Below are 19,112 nucleotides of genomic sequence, written 5' to 3'. Positions count from 1 at the left end.
CTAAGTCCAGAGAACATATAATATTGATGATTTGCACACTGTTACATTCCAAAAAAGAAAAAAAGCAAGAGAGTTCCTTAGAAACATAATGAAGAGCCTAAAGGTTGGTTTAGGGACTCGTGTCTGTGACCTGGATATCAGGTCCCAAACCCATTTATTATAAGGGAATAGAGATTTACCATTTGAGTCTTCCTATCATACCTCTTCCAACCTCTGCAGAGTAGACAAGATGTTATAATAAAGACCTGAACAGACCACATAAATATGAAATTTGGGTCTCTAACTTATCCCAGTGATAAATGCAAGAAGTGATTACCTGGCTACATTATCTGGCTCCAGAAATTGAGCCAATATTTATAATAATTGCTAGAAATATTCCCCATTAGGAAGTGAGATATCCATGTGGCATTTAAAATAAAATTTGAAATTACTGGAAAGTCTGGATTAAAATCTATGCACAAGTAAGTACAGTTCCACACCTCTCCACTCCTACTTGGCAAAAGAAACTATGGAATGCAAATTCAGCTTTTGGGTGTCTGTTATGAAGTTTTCTTGCAAAAACGAGTGCTTGAAAAGGAACACTTTGATGTGTGCACTTAAAAAGGCTATTTGTTTCATTTCCAAACTATGAGTGAAGTTCCAATTTCTATGTCAACTCTAACTTGAAATGCCATCCAAGTTGTATGATAGCCATGGGAATATGCATGGAACATATCAAGAAGTGCAAGTTTATTAAAGTACCTTTTTTTCTGGTGTATATTATAGGGCAGCATATTCTCTTTGCTTAGTCTTTTCTAGTGTATGATAATGGTTTTATAAAACTTCTGTGATTGACAGAGAAAGAATTAGCAGAGTTATGAACTGATTATTACAGCTCAAGGTTTTCCTGTTTCCTACAAAAGATGCTAGCTCATTTTTCCTTCTGACAGAGTAGATACAAATTAATTTTTTTTTCAAATATATATGCCATAACACTCAGTATTATTAATCTTCATATAAAGAAATGAAAAAAAAATAGATTTTTTTACTGAGCAAAACTTGTGAATAGTACTACATAACAAATTCCTAACGTTGTGAATATATCCATTTTTCAGTATAAATTTGCTGAATTATAAAATAAAAAAATAGCTTTTTCTCTATGTCTTTGAAAACATAAAAATTTATCCATATAAAAGATATAATCAAGGAGGATGTTTTTAGTATGGGATTTAGGCCTCAGGAGAGGAAAAAAAATTTAGATCCATGGTTTAGCTGTTAGGTGTCTCAGAGAAGTGCCATCTTAATTTTGAAAATTATTCACATGAAATTTTTACTTGTAGGCTAACAGTCCTTTAAACTTTATTAACAGTCCTTATTCAGTGACTGATAAAATAAAAATATTCTCTCAATGAAAAGATTCCTAAAGCAGAAGATGAGTTATTTTAAAAATATATCCATATAGACTGTGTCTAAAATATTTCTTTACCCTACTTACATTAAGCTCCTAAATACATAACCCAAACCAGGAAGAATACATTAATTATAAGCTTATGTGAAGTAAAAATTATTGTCTACTGAGAGACATCATTGTAAAATTATCTTAGTATAACGTTCCAAATTCTAGAAAAGAAATTGAGAGTACACATTCTTGGGCAGAGCATAGAATCAGAGACACCTTTAGGTTGGAAAAGATTTTTAAGACTATCCAAAGCTCAGCCATTAAGTCTGAGGACTGCCAGGGCCATCACTAGACTGTGTTCCCCAATACCACATCTTTTAAAGACCTCCAGGAATGGTGACTCCACCATTTCTCTGGGCAACCTGTTCCAGTATTTAACCTCTCTTTCCATGAAGAAATTTTTTCCTAATATCCAGCCTAAATCTCATCTGGCAAAGCTTAAGGCCATTTCTTCTCATCCCATTGCTTGTTACTTGGGAGAAGAGACCAAACACCATCTGGCTACAGCCTCCTTTCAGGTGATTGTAAGGAGCAATAAGGTCTCCCCTGAGCCTCCTTTTCTCCAGGCTAAATAACCTCCAGTTCCCTCAGATGCTCATAAGGGTTTTGCAAATTTATCAATAATTTTAATTGACTCTCATTGCACTTTTCTAGTCAACATTGGCATAAAACTGAAAAAAAAGTGTTGAAATGTCTGAGTTCCTCTTTCTGGGCAACTCTCTGCCCTATGTATGGATGGGGAATCCATTCCCTTATATTTTTGGAATGTGAATTTTTCTGAAGTTCATAGCTTTTGCAATTCCTGTGACTGCTTTATAATGTTGGACATAGGGTTCAGCCTAATTTGGCAGTGGAAGACTAATTAACATGTAAGAAGACTTCAGCAGAGCAGTCGTCAGAACACAGTGATACATCTTAGAAGAGAAGAAGACCTTTCCACTTGTTTTAATGACATGATCAGTCCCAAAAGCTTTCATAATGTTAAAGCTTTGGCTCAGTACGGTTCAAAAGATTTTATTTCAAGTTTAAAAAAAAGCCACCATCTTGAGGAGGCCCCTCAATGTTATTATTGCTAACTGGAACTGAAAGTGAGCTACATCAAGGAAAAATTATGACCTGGTTGGAATGATAGTTTCCTTATTACCTCCCATGGATTCTAAATCAACTAATCTTTAGCATCTGCTGTAAACATGCACAAAGTCATCACAAAAACATTCAGCCATGCTTCACGAGCTGTAACACCTCCCCACATTCTCTGTAGAGCAGATCCATATAGCTCCAGTATTCCTAGCCCATAGTAACAGCAGGTGCTGCAAAGTTTCCACCCAGCTTGAGCTCCTTGCGTGAACATAAGACACTTGCAGGACCTCTGTAATGTTCCTGGCATCTTGCCTTGACCTTTGTTATTTTCTGCTTTGCTCTCTGACTGTTGGTGGGATAGGGGAAGAAAAGAACAAAGTTGTGTACTTGTGCCTGAAGTTCAATCATGAAAAGGATATTTATGCATGTTTGTCTTAATTTTGTCCCAATGGTTTCCATCTGACAGAAAATACATTTTGTTTCATACAGATGAAATAGAGATGGTATTTTTTTCCAAACAACCTACCCTGTGTTCACAAGTTTTCTAATTATGCTCAAACATGTCCATATAAATGCAATGTTCTCTTATTTACTAAATCTTCACATAGTCTCAAGTCATATTCAAATAGTGGATTCCTATTTTGTGTATTTTTATAGATTTTCAAATTTGGATTTAGTTGCCCCTAGTCTTCTAATATTTATCTTCCCTCTAGATCACACTCTTTGCAAGGCCATATTATTTCATTCTGAAAAAAGACAATGGGAATCTCCTAACTTTTGGCTTACTGCTTCTCTATGCTAAACATAACACAGGCTTCCCATGAGTGTAGTTGTCTTCTTCAGGTTTATTTTAAGCTTTATCTACACATTCAGGATATGTATAAAGTTTCTTGAACATTTCCTGCTTGGATTTTAAGAATACCTAAGCTACTGCTACCTTCTAATTTCAGGAAACTTTCAAGCAATTGTCTGATATGTCTTTAGTATTAGTACAGCAGTTTCAACTCATAACTTTGCCAGTATAATGAAAAGACATAGAGATATCCTCTGCAGCAGAAGTTGATGGTCCTTTCTAAATTTTTAATAAAGCTTTTGAGAATGACTTAGTTATTCTGCTTACATGTTTGCAAGATTTTGCTGGCTATTATATTCTAGTCAAAGGCCTATTCATCATCTAACCTTTCTTTATTAATTTCCTTTTCTATTATTTCAATAGAGTGCAGCTTCAACTGTAATAATGTAAGAGCCAGTAAATAAAAATGCATACTTTCACAACTATTGAAAATTAACAGTTACTTTACAGTCAATATTTCAGCCTTACAGCTTACTTTTGCTATATTCTTATGGTCATGTAACTGATAATCTTCCTCTCACTAACACAATCTATGCCCCCAGACCCAATACATTCACAATGCTATTGAACTCTTATGGTGGAAGACAAGAAAACACACAAGTGATACATCTTAGAAGAGAACACATCAGTGATGCATCTTAGAAGAGAAGATCTTTCCACTTGTTTTAATGACATGATCAGTCCCAAAATCTTTCATAATGTTAAAGCTTTGCCTCAGTACAGTTCAAAAGATTTTATTTGCTTGTTTGGTTGGTTTGTTTGTTTGGTTGGGGATATTTTGTTTGTTTAAGATAATGCTTTGTTTAGACCTTAAGCCAATCATCATGTAGGAATTGTGAAATAAACTGTATAGGATGATCTTAAAGAATTTTACTTAAATACCGCACAGTGTCCTGTGCACTCCTCAGGACCTGAACAGGCAGGGTATTTCCGGCAGGTAAGTGGAGAAAAGCTAAAGTGTCTTTATGGTTCTTACATAATTGGAAACTGTGACAATAAGAGATCAGTCTCACATACAGCTGAGCCTGAACAACAGTCCAGATCAACAGCTGGTTTTTATTCATCTTGCTGATCAGGGCAGGAGCAGTATTAAGAGACATCTATGAGATATGTGTTATAAGAGAGAACTGTAACATTTTCCCTGACCCCAAATAGGCAGGCTTAGGTACGTGGTCTTCACTCCATTTGCAAATGTTCAGACCTGGAGCTCTACAACATAAAAAGTCTTTTTGGTATTTACACTTCAGAGGGTGCCATTCCCTAATAAACCACTATACAAATGGACATTAGACATCAAGGGTTTGTTAAAGTCACCATTCCCATGATCAAGTATTGAAAATATTGATAACAAGTATGCATGTATGAAAAAGTGTAAGATCTATTTGTCATGGAGAAATATTGGCATGATTTGTACCATTTCTGTATTTCTGTCCAAACTGATCCTTCAATTCACATCACCTTTGGTCAGGAGCTACTATTTTTTTCAGAAAGAAGTATAGATTAAAAAGAATTAGGGCACTGAAGCATTTGCAGATTCATATAATGGATATTTTAGCAGGTAAGTTGTACACAGAATAAATTCTGATGATATCTTCAGAATCATACAAGCCATTAAAATGATATTTGTAGAAGAGATCCTCAGAAAATTAATAGTCTGTATGTTTGGAAGTTCACATTATTAATATCTATGTCCAAAAAAAGTGTTCATTAAATTCTGGTTTTAAAATCACTGAACAATAAAATAATTTACTATTTCCTTATCTTCCCTTTTCATCACCCTGGCATTTAAGTAAGTTGTAAAGCTAAAACAAAAGTTATGTTTCTTCAACCAAAAGTAAATCAGAAAAGTACTAAAAGTTAATAAAAGACTCAAAATATGTGCTTTTTCATATAGAATACATATTCTTCTTTTTCAGCTGATGAGACACCACTACAGTTCTAGTTCTATTCAAAGTGATTCAATCACTCTGAGAATAAAAGGTAATATTTCTATATTTAATGTGGCAGGAAACCTTGGTTCTTTCAATTACAATAATGAAAGGCATGAAAGAAAGATTGAAAGCCAACACAGATAGTCCTGACTGTGGCTGAAAACAGGTGAATCTTTTCCAAAACCAAATACAGAGTTTTAGCAAATTTCATGCAGACAACATTCATTAAAGGCCTACGTAAGTGGGCCAATCTACTTTTTGAAGACTTATATAATTGGACAAAGTGAAATTATTCTCTACAAAACCTTAAAGACAACAAGGATGTTGTTATTAGTAATAGCGACAAAACGCTATTTCAAAGGCATTGACTGGAAATATTCAATGAGTTGGCAAATGTAAAAGAGTTTACAGTAAACATCAAAAGTGGAATAAAAATAGGACTAAGATAGGGAAAAGCTTTGAATGTTATCTTCAAGAATTGGAGTATAGAGAATGCATTCTGTGAAAGCTGAATATATTAGCTGAGTTTTCATTCCCACTAACTTGAACCAGTTCAATCTATGGGAAGGTGGGTCTCACTCATATATTCCTTAAATAAAAGAAATAAAAAGGAAAGTTGTTTCAGTGAGGAAACTACTGAGACAACTACTATATTAAAATATACTTCGAAAAATACACTGAAGTTTCTGAAGTTTACAATGTGCTTCTACAACCTAAACTTTAAGACCAGGTGCAGTTCTTTAGTGAAGTGCACAAAGTCTGAAGATTTTAACATCTTCATTTCTCTGTCTGCAGAATACACAGCATATTCTGATTTAAAGTGTGTTAATGTAGCTTATGCTTAATTTATATTTACTTAAGTAAAGTATACCCTAAAAGAGAAGGGGCTTTGGTATTGCTTGCATTCAGAGGGAGAAGAGAAGAGAAGAGAAGAGAAGAGAAGAGAAGAGAAGAGAAGAGAAGAGAAGAGAAGAGAAGAGAAGAGAAGAGAGAGAAGAGAAGAGAAGAGAAGAGAAGAGAAGAGAAGAGAAGAGAAGAGAAGAGAAGAGAAGAGAAGAGAAGAGAAGAGAAGAGAAGAGAAGAGAAGAGAAGAGAAGAGAAGAGAAGAGAAGAGAAGAGAAGAGAAGAGAAGAGAAGAGAAGAGAAGAACATTGAGTACAACCGGAACTTCACAGGCTTTTGTAAACATTCATTTTTTAGCACACTTTATATATTTTCTTTCTTTTGATACCTATTTTTGTGCTAAAGAAGAAACCTATTGGTGTGGTTTTTTTTTGAGTTGGTTGCTTGTTTGATTGTTTGTTTTTTTTTTTTTTGCAGATTGGAGATTGATTTCCATATTACATAGCAAACTACAAACTGCTCACCAGGCAACTGAGAAAATGAGTAGTCAGGGTGGGAAGAAAATCCAGAGAATGTTTTAAGGATTTACAAGCTTTTATTTCACTACTTTCTACTTTTAACACAGGGATCTAATAGAATCATAACTATTTCTTATGTCCTGTGTATCCACAAGATCCAGAATTCAGACTTCTGCAGAATTTTTTTGCAGACATTGTACAGGACAAGAGGAAAGGTTTCCCTTCCTGCTTATTTGCATAATGATGGAAAATGAGAGAGATGTGGAATTGGCTAAAAATTATATTTCTGGGCTAGAAAACAGACATATGTTATAAGGTGCTTTTTTGTTCTTAGTTAAATAGTTTCACCTGAAGAACAGCTGCTTCCTCCAGTGGGACAAGACTGACACTAGAATTGCTCCAATGCAACCAATGTACATCTGTTTTCAAAAGAAGATGTAATTCATATCTGCCTACCTGAGCATTTTCAGGGGAAGATGGAGCATCTGGAAGTTAAAATTGTATTCACATTTGAGAAATGCCAAGAATATGTAAACAGCTTGGTGAAAGAACAGAGGGGAAAGTGGCAGAGTCTGCAGATACAAGGAATCAATGATTACAACTTCATGATATTTGCAAATAAATATTCTGCATTCACAGCTCTGAATGTCTCAGTACTATAGAGAGAACAATGGAGAGTTAGTTAAAATTTTAGATGATATTTACATATTTAAGGCAAATTTCTGCTATGCTGAAAAATTATTTCAGAATATGAAGGTTTCTGATATTTGATAATAAGCTCAAAAACACTATGACTACAAGAACTAAAAAGTACTGTGCTGCCTGTTGTGCTTGAAGTAGCACTGATTTGAGGTAGCAGAACTAAGATTTAATAGACAAGATGATTAATGGGAGTACAAGAGTTGGGGAAAGTGAGGCATGAAGGTGGGTTGGGGAGGTGTGTGCCTGTGGGGAGCACCAGCTCAGCTGCCCGCTTCCTTGCACCTGGGGACATGGGACCACCGCAGCCATCCAGCGCTGGAAGGAGAGGCATCCCACTGCAAATGGCTCTGGCAGGGAGTAGTGAGGAATCTCATAGGTCCTGAAGCCTACCAGATGTGGTCATCTACAGGAGAATTAAGAGTGGAGTAATCACTTTTCTTCTTCTTCGTGTTACTCATGTAAAAAGCCCAGTCATTGAGCAGAAAATGTAAAGCATGATTTAGATATCAGAACAGAGCAAGTAAGCACTAAAAATATTCTCCAGAATTTAATCACAGAATCACAGAATCATTTAGGGTTAAGATCTCTAAGATCATCGAGTTCAAACTTTGACTGATCACCACCTTGCCAACTAGACCATGGCACCGGTTGCCATGTCCAGTTGTTTCCTGAACACTTCCAGGGACAGACTCCCTGGGCAGTCCATTCCAATGTATCACAATCCTTTCAATGAAGAAATTATCCTGAAGTCAAGCCTGTACCTCCCCTGGTGCAGCTAGCTAGAGGCTATCTCCTCTTGTCCTATCACTTGTTGCCTGGGAGAAGAGGCATCTCCCCATCTCACTACAACCTCCTTTCAGGAAGAGAGAGATAAGATCTCCCCAGAACCTACTTTTCTCCAGGCAAGGGAGGGTGCTTTTGTATAGTTGTGTAGTTTAATATTCACTTTAGTAGCACATTGAAGCTTAAAATAATTACCAAAAGGATTTTATTCCATAAAATATTAAGGAAATCAAAGAATCTTTAAATTATTTTAGGATTCTAGTGTAAAGACTGTTTCCAGCTGCATGAAGTAAAGTCATTAGACCAATGTAGCCCTGACCTATTTTTTTTCCACAGGGGAAAAAAAATAGATCCAGTGCCACTTTATAGTCCTGACAGCCTCCACAGATGATCTATACTTAGAATGATATACTGCAGAGTGGATAGCAACACTGTTGTAAAAGTTAGTTTTACAACTGATTAACTTTCCCTTTTGTGAAACTGCCCTTAGCATTCACAGTATGAAATGTATTTGCCTATCCTGATTGATGAATTAAACAAAGGCAAATATATGCTGAAGAGGAATTTTCTACTAATTAGTTTTTAAGACAAAATCCTAGCTCACATCACTGTTTTCGCTGTATAGTTAAAATTATCTTAATTCATTAACTCTAGCAAAATTTATGATTCCCCTTCCCAATGCACTAATATCTGCATATGCACACTTTTATTCACATTTAATTTTAATTTTAATTTTAAGTGTATGCTGAAACCTCATCAATATTTGTAGCTAAACTTGCCAAGATTTCCTGAAACTGCATTCGCATATATCTGTAGATGTTTTCCATATAATTTCCAAAATTCCTTTCTTTCCAGAGTAACATTACATAGTGACCTAGCAAAATTTCCCTTGTGACTGTTCTTACATGAGCTCTGTATAAATAAAGCAACACATCCCCAGACACTTCAATAGGAACTTGCAGGCAAAATACAATCAAGTTGTATTACAAAATCTAGGGATATCTCCCTTGTGATAAATGAAAGGAATAGGCATGGAACCGTGTCTCTGGGCAGAGGGACACACTGCACTTATGCCTGAAAGGGGAAGAAAGGGACAGAGTAAGTTGGGAGAATTTTCACTTCTACTTATCTGGAAATTCATCACTTCATCTGGTTTGCTTACAGTGTAGTAGAGCATTACATTCTCCGGGGTATTTCACGTGGCTTCTATGTAATCAATACAAAATCACAGTATTAGAACAAGAGATGCATTTTAGGATAAATACATCTCACATTCTGCTTGAGCATCTGATAATAGAACAGCTCTTTTTTTTTTTTTTTTGGCTGGGAAAAAAAATGCTGATATTTAGTTTTAAGTTGTTGTGTCTCTTACTCAAGTTAAAATTTTATCAAGCATATTTACTGATTAAAACAAAAAGAAAAGGTTTTTGTGCCCTTCCATTTTTGAATCAGCAAAAACTCGTGTTCTCAGAATTCACTTTCTACTGAAAAATAACATCTTCATCAACTTAATAAAGTGTGAGATAAATGTAGATTAAAGTAGTGGTGGTTCTGCTCCAACTCACAGGATGCAGTCAGCCATCTAGTCATGTAACTGTCCCAGGCAGGCGGGGTTTACATTCAACCTCTACCACAGATTTTTTGCTATAATAGTGTTATACCAACATTCCTGGTTAAAAAAAAAAAAAAAACAAACAACCAAAAAAACCCCAACAAACTAAATCAACAGTAAATATGTAAAAGGGTGAGTCTAACTTTGGATGTCTCCCTGTAAAATGCTCTCATTTTTTACTCCTATCATGATGATGATGCAAAAAACTTCTAGGGAAAAGAGTTTTAACGTTTTCCTTAGAAAAAGCCATTGAAATGATACTAAATTTATGTTGTAGTTAGAGTTTAAATATTGGGATTACAAACTATTTAATGTATATAACCTGAACTGTACCATATACATGAGTTATCACCTCTTTGGGGTGTTAAGGTGAATCCTACACCAGATGTGTTCATGTACTAATACAGCTGACTTCATTAAGAGTTGCACGGATAGACCTGAAGTCAAAATTAAGGTCCTACGTGCTATAGGAGGAAAAGGTCAATGCAAAATAAGGACCTTAACATTTGAATAGATGTATTAAATTATGCCTCTAAAAACAGTAAAATAGTTACCAGAAAACTATATTTATGGTAATTGTGTCAGCTGTGAATAGCCTCTCAGCAAAGACTGGAATAAGATTTAGCCTTCCTGACATGCACAGAGAACCACAACTTAAATCTACATAATGGAATATAGGAAAAAATTGAATTGATTTACATACCAAAGGAGGTTACAAAGGCTTATATTCATTGTGCCTTTGACAATTTGACTCCAGGCAAAGGTACAGAGATACTTTTGAAGTTGTGAGAACATAAGCACATACAGGGAGTAGCAGGTCTTTACTCATTACATATTTGTAAAGGATTTTTTAAAACTATTTTTGAAGATAGAAAGAGGAGACTTCTCCACTGAGAAAGTTTTTCTGTGCCTGGCATTTAAAGGTTTCCTTTCTTATGGTAAATGCCTTTGCATGGCACCAAGCAGAACTTCTAGACCAGATACAAGATCATATTGTGCTCTCAGACTTATTCTAAAAGAAGGTCAAATCTGCCCCTGGACCCAAGTGAGGCTTATTTGACACTTAAAGTCACAGCTTTTTCATTCTGATTTGTAAAAAGAAAGCTCAGCTCCGACTATGATTTTGAGCAACTGAACTGATTTGAGTGAAAGTATAACATAGGTAAGTTTTAGCATATGGACCATTTGGAATAAAAAAATAAAATTATTTTAAAAATATCACTACCTCCTGTGTTTTTTGTTTTTTTTTTCTATTTAGCCTCCTCTACATTGCATGACCTGTTTTGTTAGTTCATCTCTTTTACTCAAAATACAATGAGTCTGAAGAATAGTGTAGCTACTTACAGTGTGCTTTATGATGTTTGTCTCATTATGTTATACGTTTAGAAGAGGGGGGCAAAAAGAGTATCAGAAGCTATGAAGAAAAGGACAGAACATGGAACAGAACAAGATCTGTCAGCAGTGTCCTCTGGTATTTTTGCTACCTATTGGTGTCACTATCTCTACCATTAGTCAAAGATTTCATAGCCATATACTTGCTTCACAATTCCTGAAATAGACTTACATAAATCAAGTGTGCTATAGGCACATATTAGGAAAAAAACCAGAAGCTAAATCTTGCTGGTCCGTTTTGACCACATAGAGCTTAAATACACTCCCACTCAGGAATCTAAAGTCTGAATGGTTTGTTGCAATGCACTGAAGCAAGACATACTATATAAAGGTACGGGGATATGACTAAAATATTAAATATTTAAAAAAAATGTTTAAAGTTGACAAAAGAACATGATGGTGGGATAATATGGATAATAAGCACTGCTGGTTGTCCATAGCTTTAAGCTAAGTGTTTATATGCAGTGAGTTTATATCTTCTTGCTTATCTACTTCATGTAGTCTATGACCACTCTGGTCTGCCAATGTAAAGCAGCAGGGATATGAAGCCCGTCTGTCTCTGCAACTTCTCTTCGACCATACCTTTGGTTTGCTTTTAAATCAGTAAAAAAACTGTGTTCCTCTTTTACACCTCTCTGAAGACATTTCAGTATTACTGCTCAACAATACTCCTTTTTAAGACCCACTAAAATGAGGCTGCAGTGGAGGAATATAGGCAGGGAACATGTTTGCTGGTGCTTTTTGAATCATAAACGAAAGTTTTCTATAAATGTCATTTTAAAAAATGCCCTTTAAAATTAAAAATGAATTTAAGAAAACCTGTGCTAAGGACCACACTTTCATAATACTACAATTTTCCATTACTATTTATAGAAATCACACTTATTTAAACAAACAAACAAACAAACAAAAAAGCTATGATCAAGTCATTACAGTTGTGAAAAGAGTTAAAGAAATCACTGAATTGTTGGAAATCACTGGCTAAGCAGATGGAGTCAAATTAAGGCAGCCTTTTTTTGAGAGTATAGCCTGTTTGCAAATGCAAAGAATCTGTTCCTAATTTCAATTTATTTTACTATTTGAACTCAATTATTATCTTATTTATATCAAGGACTAATAAGGATAAAAAAAAGAAGTGGGAATTTTCCTTCCTTAACCTTTGAATAAATGTAATGTTTGAATAAACATTTTATGAAAGAAAATGAACTCTCTCAGTCATATATTCTTATAGGATGCAGGTGCCAAGAACCTAAATTAGAAATAGCGCCATATTTGTTTAATAAATCATTTAACTTATCAAGAGAGCTTATATTTAAAATGGACTTTTCTATTTAACCTATTTCTATTATCTAAGTATGTAAATATACACATATAAACAATTTTTAAATAGCTGGGTTTGTACCATTTTAATTGAATTAAAATTTCCATCCTAATGAAGCTTGACAGAAACCACAAGTAAAAATGCAACCATTATCTAGCAAAAGAGAAATGCACCATTTACCATTCTCCAGCATTAAAAAACAACAACAGCAAACAAAACCCAGTATGAAAAAGCTGAGAATCTAGATAAATTACTCCCAAAATATAGAATTTTTTATTAGACAGATATTTAGGTTATATTTCTCTCTAAAAGGCACAAATTTATTGAGAAGGGCTGTATTTGGTTGCCATATTAGTCTCTTTTAGGAAAAAGAATGATAGATGACATTTGCAAGAAACTTGAAAATTGCTGTTTTGAAACCCAGGTTTCCTGTTTGTTGATTTAAATAATGATTAAAATTGATGATCTAAGTCTTTTCAAACATTTGGATTTAAAGCAATTTACTCTCTACTACTGTAATATGGTTTACCTGGTAAAATGAGCAGTTTGCACTAGTTCAATCTTCTTAAACAGAGAAGAAACCAGTGACTGTCAGCATCAGAAAGGAAAAAGTTTTTCATTTCTGTAAATGGATGAGCTGCGCCAAATAGGGTAACTCTGATTTGTTTCTCTCTCCTCAGTATGTCCTGAACTGAAGCCAGGCCTGTATTATGAAATGTTTTAAAGTAAAACAGTTTCTGCTTTCCAGAACTCAGCAGTAAAAAGAGAATAAATCTACCTCTTACTCCGTATTTATATTGCAGGCAATGGGTGAAAGAACTCAAACTATTTCTAGACTAGATTTTTTTGCATTGTTTAGGTCTCTGAAACTGTAGGTTGTGATTTCTTAGAATGCAAGTAGTTGCACAGATTTCATTTTTAGGTCAGTGGTAACTATTTTCCCAATAACTTGAAAACGCTAGCAGGATTTGCAAAACATTTCTCATTATATAAGTAACATTAAAATATGTTCCAAATACTTAAGATCACAAGGTTCTTTGTGATCTTTAAAAAAAAAAAAAAAAAGTGAATAAATATTCAGACCTACAGTCCTGCCCAGTCCTGCCCAGACCTACAGGAGCTAACTGTACACACACAGTTTTAGCCTGTCGTGTACTAACACGATGCATTAGCTTGACCCTCTGGTTTATAGGTTTGCTCTGCTGCCCAGAGCTAAACCTCTGACTCTCTAAGGGGCTACCTAAGGTAATGAATTGTATATAAGTGCTGCCTTGTACCAACTGAAGGCACATAAATGCTTTATGGGCTCTGAGTAGCATTGTCCACAAATTCTTAAACCTAAAAGTGAAGCTAACCAATCTGGCCTGATGCTTGCCTCAACAGGCTATAAGAAAACATCAAGGATGAAGCCAAACCAGCACACTTGTACAGGCCCACAGTCACAGGGGAATATAATTTTTAAGGAATTTCAGTAAGAATTTGGAGCTTCTGTTCCCCACAATGACTTTTTCACAGGCAGGCCTGGGTTTTCTGACTTTTTTTTTACTTTGTGTAATTAGGCTGTTGATTTTACCTGGTTGTTCTGAACAAGAACAGACGATTCTTTCAAAAAAAAATCATAGCTAAAATTGTTGTATTTTCCATACCCTACTCTAATAGGTACACTATCTTCTTCCTTATCAACATTGAAAGGCAGAAAAAGAAGACATCTTTTCATTTTGAAAATTTGCTAGGTGTAAATAGATTTGATATAAACATCCTAGCTCCAAGCATAAACACCAGTAAGAAAGGAGGGTAAGAAACACCTCTTATGCCTTTAGCCATCAAAATAAATAATCTAATCCAATTTATTCATCTAGGTCCCTGTTGCAGTCAGCACAACTGGCACATCTAGCAGCAACTCATGAATTACCCTGAGAAGTAGCTATCTGCCTCTTGCTTCTAGTGTGCCTTCATTAAACATTTTGCCAATTGAATACCTCTTTTAGCTTCTGACCATCACACTCATGAAATAATTGTGATTTTACCCTCTGGCTCTTGTGTGTTGTTTCTCATACATTAGTAGTTTAATGTCTGTTAATCTTCAAGCATACACATCTTTTTGCCTTTTGAAATGGTTTACATCTTAAAACTTTTCATAGTTATCCAATAGCTTGAGAAAAGGGCTGAAATGCTGAAGCTAATTTTGATTTTATCACTGACAAGCTGTGTGTAGCCTTGGGGCTAGCCTGTCTCCTTGCAGCCTGCTCCCAGACAGAGGAAATATGTAGTTGCACATCTCTCAGCAGCAAAATAAGGACCAAACTGTGACTCATTGTCACATTTCTATTTGACTCCTGCTTCTCTCTTGCTCCACTGGGGAAATAAGTTGTGGCAGACAAACAGCTGGCACAGAAACCTTGTCTTTCTCCTCTCCTCACCTTCCTGGATTAGATCAGTGCACAGTCTCCAGAGCATTGCAGCAAGCAGAGCTGAGTCTCTGTTCATTCTTCTCTACGTGGGAGGATAAAGTGTCAGGGGATGCCCATCAACCTTGCACTGTGACCTGGAGGAGATTGGACTAGAAAGGACCAGCTATAGGGCTGGTGCTGGAGCTGTTGTGCACATACAGATTAAGCTGTACATTGGCAGAAGCCATTTCTCAGAGGTGTCAGCCTTTTTCTGTTCGTGTTTCAGTGGTGGCAGCTCCAACTACATCTGCCACTGAGTCCAGTGTTCCTGCGTTCACAGACACAGTGGAGTAGCATAGTTTGAGATCCATGGCTTTTTAGACAAAGTCTTAAGTGGACTGCAGAAAAGATCCTGGCTGCTACAAGAATATTCAGTAACTACTTAAATGTAATAATAACAAGAGCAATAATTAGTATTCACTGCAATAATATGACTAATACTAATATTAATATTAGATCCTGAGAGTATAACAAAGGCAGAGTACTTAGTCTCTGTACTGAGTCTTTGTACTTTTTTTTTAATACAATTTTAAGGATTTCCACTTTTTAATAGGACATTTCTGTGATTGCAATGACGTGTAATATGAGAATGCTGAAGATAATCCTTTGGAATCTTCTCCTTAATACTTGACAGCTAGAGACATAGGTCCTGCCAACTTTCTAAGGACATTTATGAATTGCTGTCTTCAGGGATCTCATTTTGTCTTTCACAGTGTACATTTCACCAGTATTTCTACAACTAACAATTTGTAGCTGTGTAAAAGAATAAGTAGCACATGTGGGTTTTGGTACAAGTAGACACTGCAGGGTAATTGCTTATTGGCTATATATTTAAGTTACTTAATCTCACTGTCATTATCATGCTGTTGACCTGAAAGATATCCCCATTGCTTCTGTTCATCTCCAAATAGATCATTGTCCTGACACAGGCTGCCAGAAAGAGAACCCTGAGATGTGCACCAGCACATCCTGCCAGGCCTGGGCCGTCTCTCTAAACCAGCAACCACACTGTCCATGGCAGTGCCTGCATTGCTGCTGTGCCCTGCTCTCTGATGTGTCAGCATGGTACCCCAAAAGGCAAGGAGCCCAAGTGTCTGGCTCTGTGACTGACAGTGGAAAAAAAAGTTATAAATACCTGTTGCAAGGAGCAAGTGGTTTAGTCTGAGCAAAGTCATGAAGAGCCCAGCAAATCACGGGCTGGGAGGTAGGATGGAAAATGAAATAAATTGTGTGAAGTAACAGGTAGTTGAATTGTTTTTTGTTTATCCAAACTATATGTTGCTGAAGTTTATATCTAAACTTTCAGACTGTGAGTGCTAGTACTAGCCCCAGAGGAAAACAAACTGCAGTGAAATATTAGCTCCAGGCTGAATTCTTACTTTTTGCCATAAATAAAATTTCCATCTTGTGGATACAGTGTTTAAAAATCAGTCAATCACCACAAGTGCATTCCAAGTACATGAAAACAAAATAAAACTAAGCCAAACATAACTAAACTAATTATATCATTTATTTCCCTGTCACGTGGAAGGTCAGCTTACTGGGGATCTGATGCCTCTTATCATCTAAGTCTAAGCTCTGTACAAAAAGTCCCACAGAAGACACACACTGTCACAGCTGTAAAAACACTCCTGTAAAAACACTATACAAACAAAATAAAAACATTTTCAGACTCTGATTTCTTTCATTCTGTGGCATTTTATTTCATTCTAGAATCTTTAATTTTTCTTTTTTTAATAAGCTAAATGACTGAAAAGTCAAACTGGTTGTAAAGTTTTATATTTTTTGCAATTAATTTTGGATCAAAAATCTCACTATTTTGGTTATTTCACAAATTTGCTTCAAAACAGCTAGAAAATAACCAATGTTTCCAACAAACCTAGTTAAGAACATCTGAAAAAATGAGTGTTAGTATTTGGGTTAGGGCTGTCAGGCTGAGCCACCTGTTTTGGCAGTATTTGCAGCCAGAAGTAAATTATAGATCAGTCAAACTGCTGATTAAAAAATCACATTGCCTCCATGATGTGGCTAACCAGACATCAAGCAAGGATTCTGCTAGTTGCAGTCCTAACATCAGCCCTTAAGAAGGAAAAAGATCACCTTCTAATAGCACTTAATGCAGGTCCTTTTACAAGTATGAACAATAAAAAATGGGAAATGAAAACTACATCTTTCATGCACTGAAATACCACATAACGTTGAGAAACAGAATAAAGTAACTCTCAGAAGATTATTTAAAAAGTATTTTTTTGTATTTTTGTCATTATTAAATTGGGATAAACAGTGCAAATAAAAGTTGTAGTGAAATTCAACTAAAATATTCAATATTAAAGATGGTTGCATTTTAAATATATCCTCCCCTCTGACTTCAGCTGATAAAATATTGTTATGCATCTAAAATGTTATTTAAATATGAATAGTCAGGAAATACTAAAGTACATTAAACATTCACATTTTACAATATGTATTTATTGGTTAAAGCAATTGCCTTTCATTTTTGCAGGCCAACATCTGGCATATTTATTTCAACACAATTTTCACTGACTCCCTTAGAAGTCTACCTAAATAAGGATAGCAGAGGGGTTTTTTTACCTTTTACCCTTCAGTAACTTCATGTACAGTCCAAAAATACTCTGTGCTCCCTATGGAAAAATCAGGGCCAACAAATGAAGCTATTCTGACTCTGGTAAGTCTCTGATTATAAGGGACTACCAAAGCTTTTTCTGAGCAAAGGCTTGAGAATAGAACACCCTGAACTTCAGGCATTCCCTGTTTGTATCACTCTAACGGAGCTAAATAATGGTGTTCTACAAATGAAACTATTTATTTTAGAGGTATACACAGAGCTTGCTTCAGTAACTTGCAAAAACTCAGCCTACAGGAGTAAAAAAGTAAAAAAAAAAAAAAAAAAAAAAAAAGAAAAAAAGCAAAAACAGGAAAGAAAAATAAAATGGAATCCTGGAGTGAAAATATTATTTGCTAAGAACAACAAATCATTTTGACATGCCAGTTCAATTATACTGCTAAAGCACATATCATTTTTGGTTAATTATATTTGAAAAGAGTTACTGTACCTTCTGCTGTTATCTCGGCCATGATGATGGTAAGGGATACTCTGTTTAAAAGGTCAAGATTTACTGTGGCAGCTTAGATAATACTTCTGGGTTGCTGACTCTTGCAGGAGTTGCAGAATGAGAAGGAGGGAAGTCCTCTGCTTTTTCTAGTTGTGTTCCTTCTTCTTTTATGCTCCCTGAAATGTCTGTTTCCTCTGCAGACCTGGCCTCCTAGAACAATCCAAGGCCTTCCAGAGGCAACACTTAAAGCTCAGTCTAAAGTATCAGCTTCTAACAAAAATAGCCATGCCTCAGAGTGAACCTTCAGTACGTTTTTCTAATATCCTTGGAACTGTGCACATCACAAATAAAATGTAAAAAATCGCAGTTCTAAACAGGACAGGAATGCATAGAGAGGAAACAAAATTCAAAAGAACTGGGAAAGAACTGTTCAATGCTCCTACAGCCTTGCTAGCATAATTGCAGTTCTTTGGGGGGTATGTCAGGAAACATGAAATATAGAGTTCAAAGTAACCTTATCCATCCTAGTACAACTTTATTCTTAGCACACTCAGTGCTTAGCACATTCTTCCTGGCCTTATATGGCTTGGGGAGGGTCAATGAAGCTCACCGCTGACTAAGGGGGAGGGTAAATTTAGGTGATTTTCTCCACTTCGACTCTCAGTTGCAATTCAGAACCAATTAAGACACCACTTTAAACCAATAAAATTGGCTTGGATTTTTTTTTTTTTGGTCCTTTTCTGATGTGCTGCAATTATCACACATACCTGTGAAGTTCATCTAAGTATTACAGAACACTGCTAAAAATTTTAATAATAATATTTTATATAGTCTAGATACGTGAAGGCAATATGCAAAAATATTAATTAGACCAGATTTGTTTTTCTGGTTCTGATTTATGGAAATATTTAAGTAGCTCAAAAATTCTGGGATTTTTAAAATATATTATAAAACTGAAAACAAATAGATTCTTAAAGCATTTAGAGAAATTAAAATATTAACAATTCAAATAAGAATAATTATTTTAAAACCTGAGCAATCTTTTCCTTGCACTGCTTACAATTCCACAGCTGTAGAATTATGTATGTGGTCAATGGCTTGAAAATGAAAGTAGC

The 19,112-nt window shown here is 35.4% G+C and overlaps 1 protein-coding gene across 1 annotated transcript in view; it reads right to left on the bottom strand.

Moving 5' to 3' along the window:
• The window catches only part of TRDN (triadin), a 268,183-nt gene that overhangs the window by 198,474 nt on the left and 50,597 nt on the right, over positions 1-19,112 (bottom strand).

Source organism: Vidua chalybeata, chromosome 3 (genome assembly GCF_026979565.1).
Source record: "Vidua chalybeata isolate OUT-0048 chromosome 3, bVidCha1 merged haplotype, whole genome shotgun sequence".
Lineage (NCBI taxonomy): Eukaryota > Metazoa > Chordata > Aves > Passeriformes > Viduidae > Vidua > Vidua chalybeata.
The sequence above is the reverse complement of the archived record's forward strand: the minus strand, read 5'-3'. Positions and strand labels throughout refer to the sequence as shown.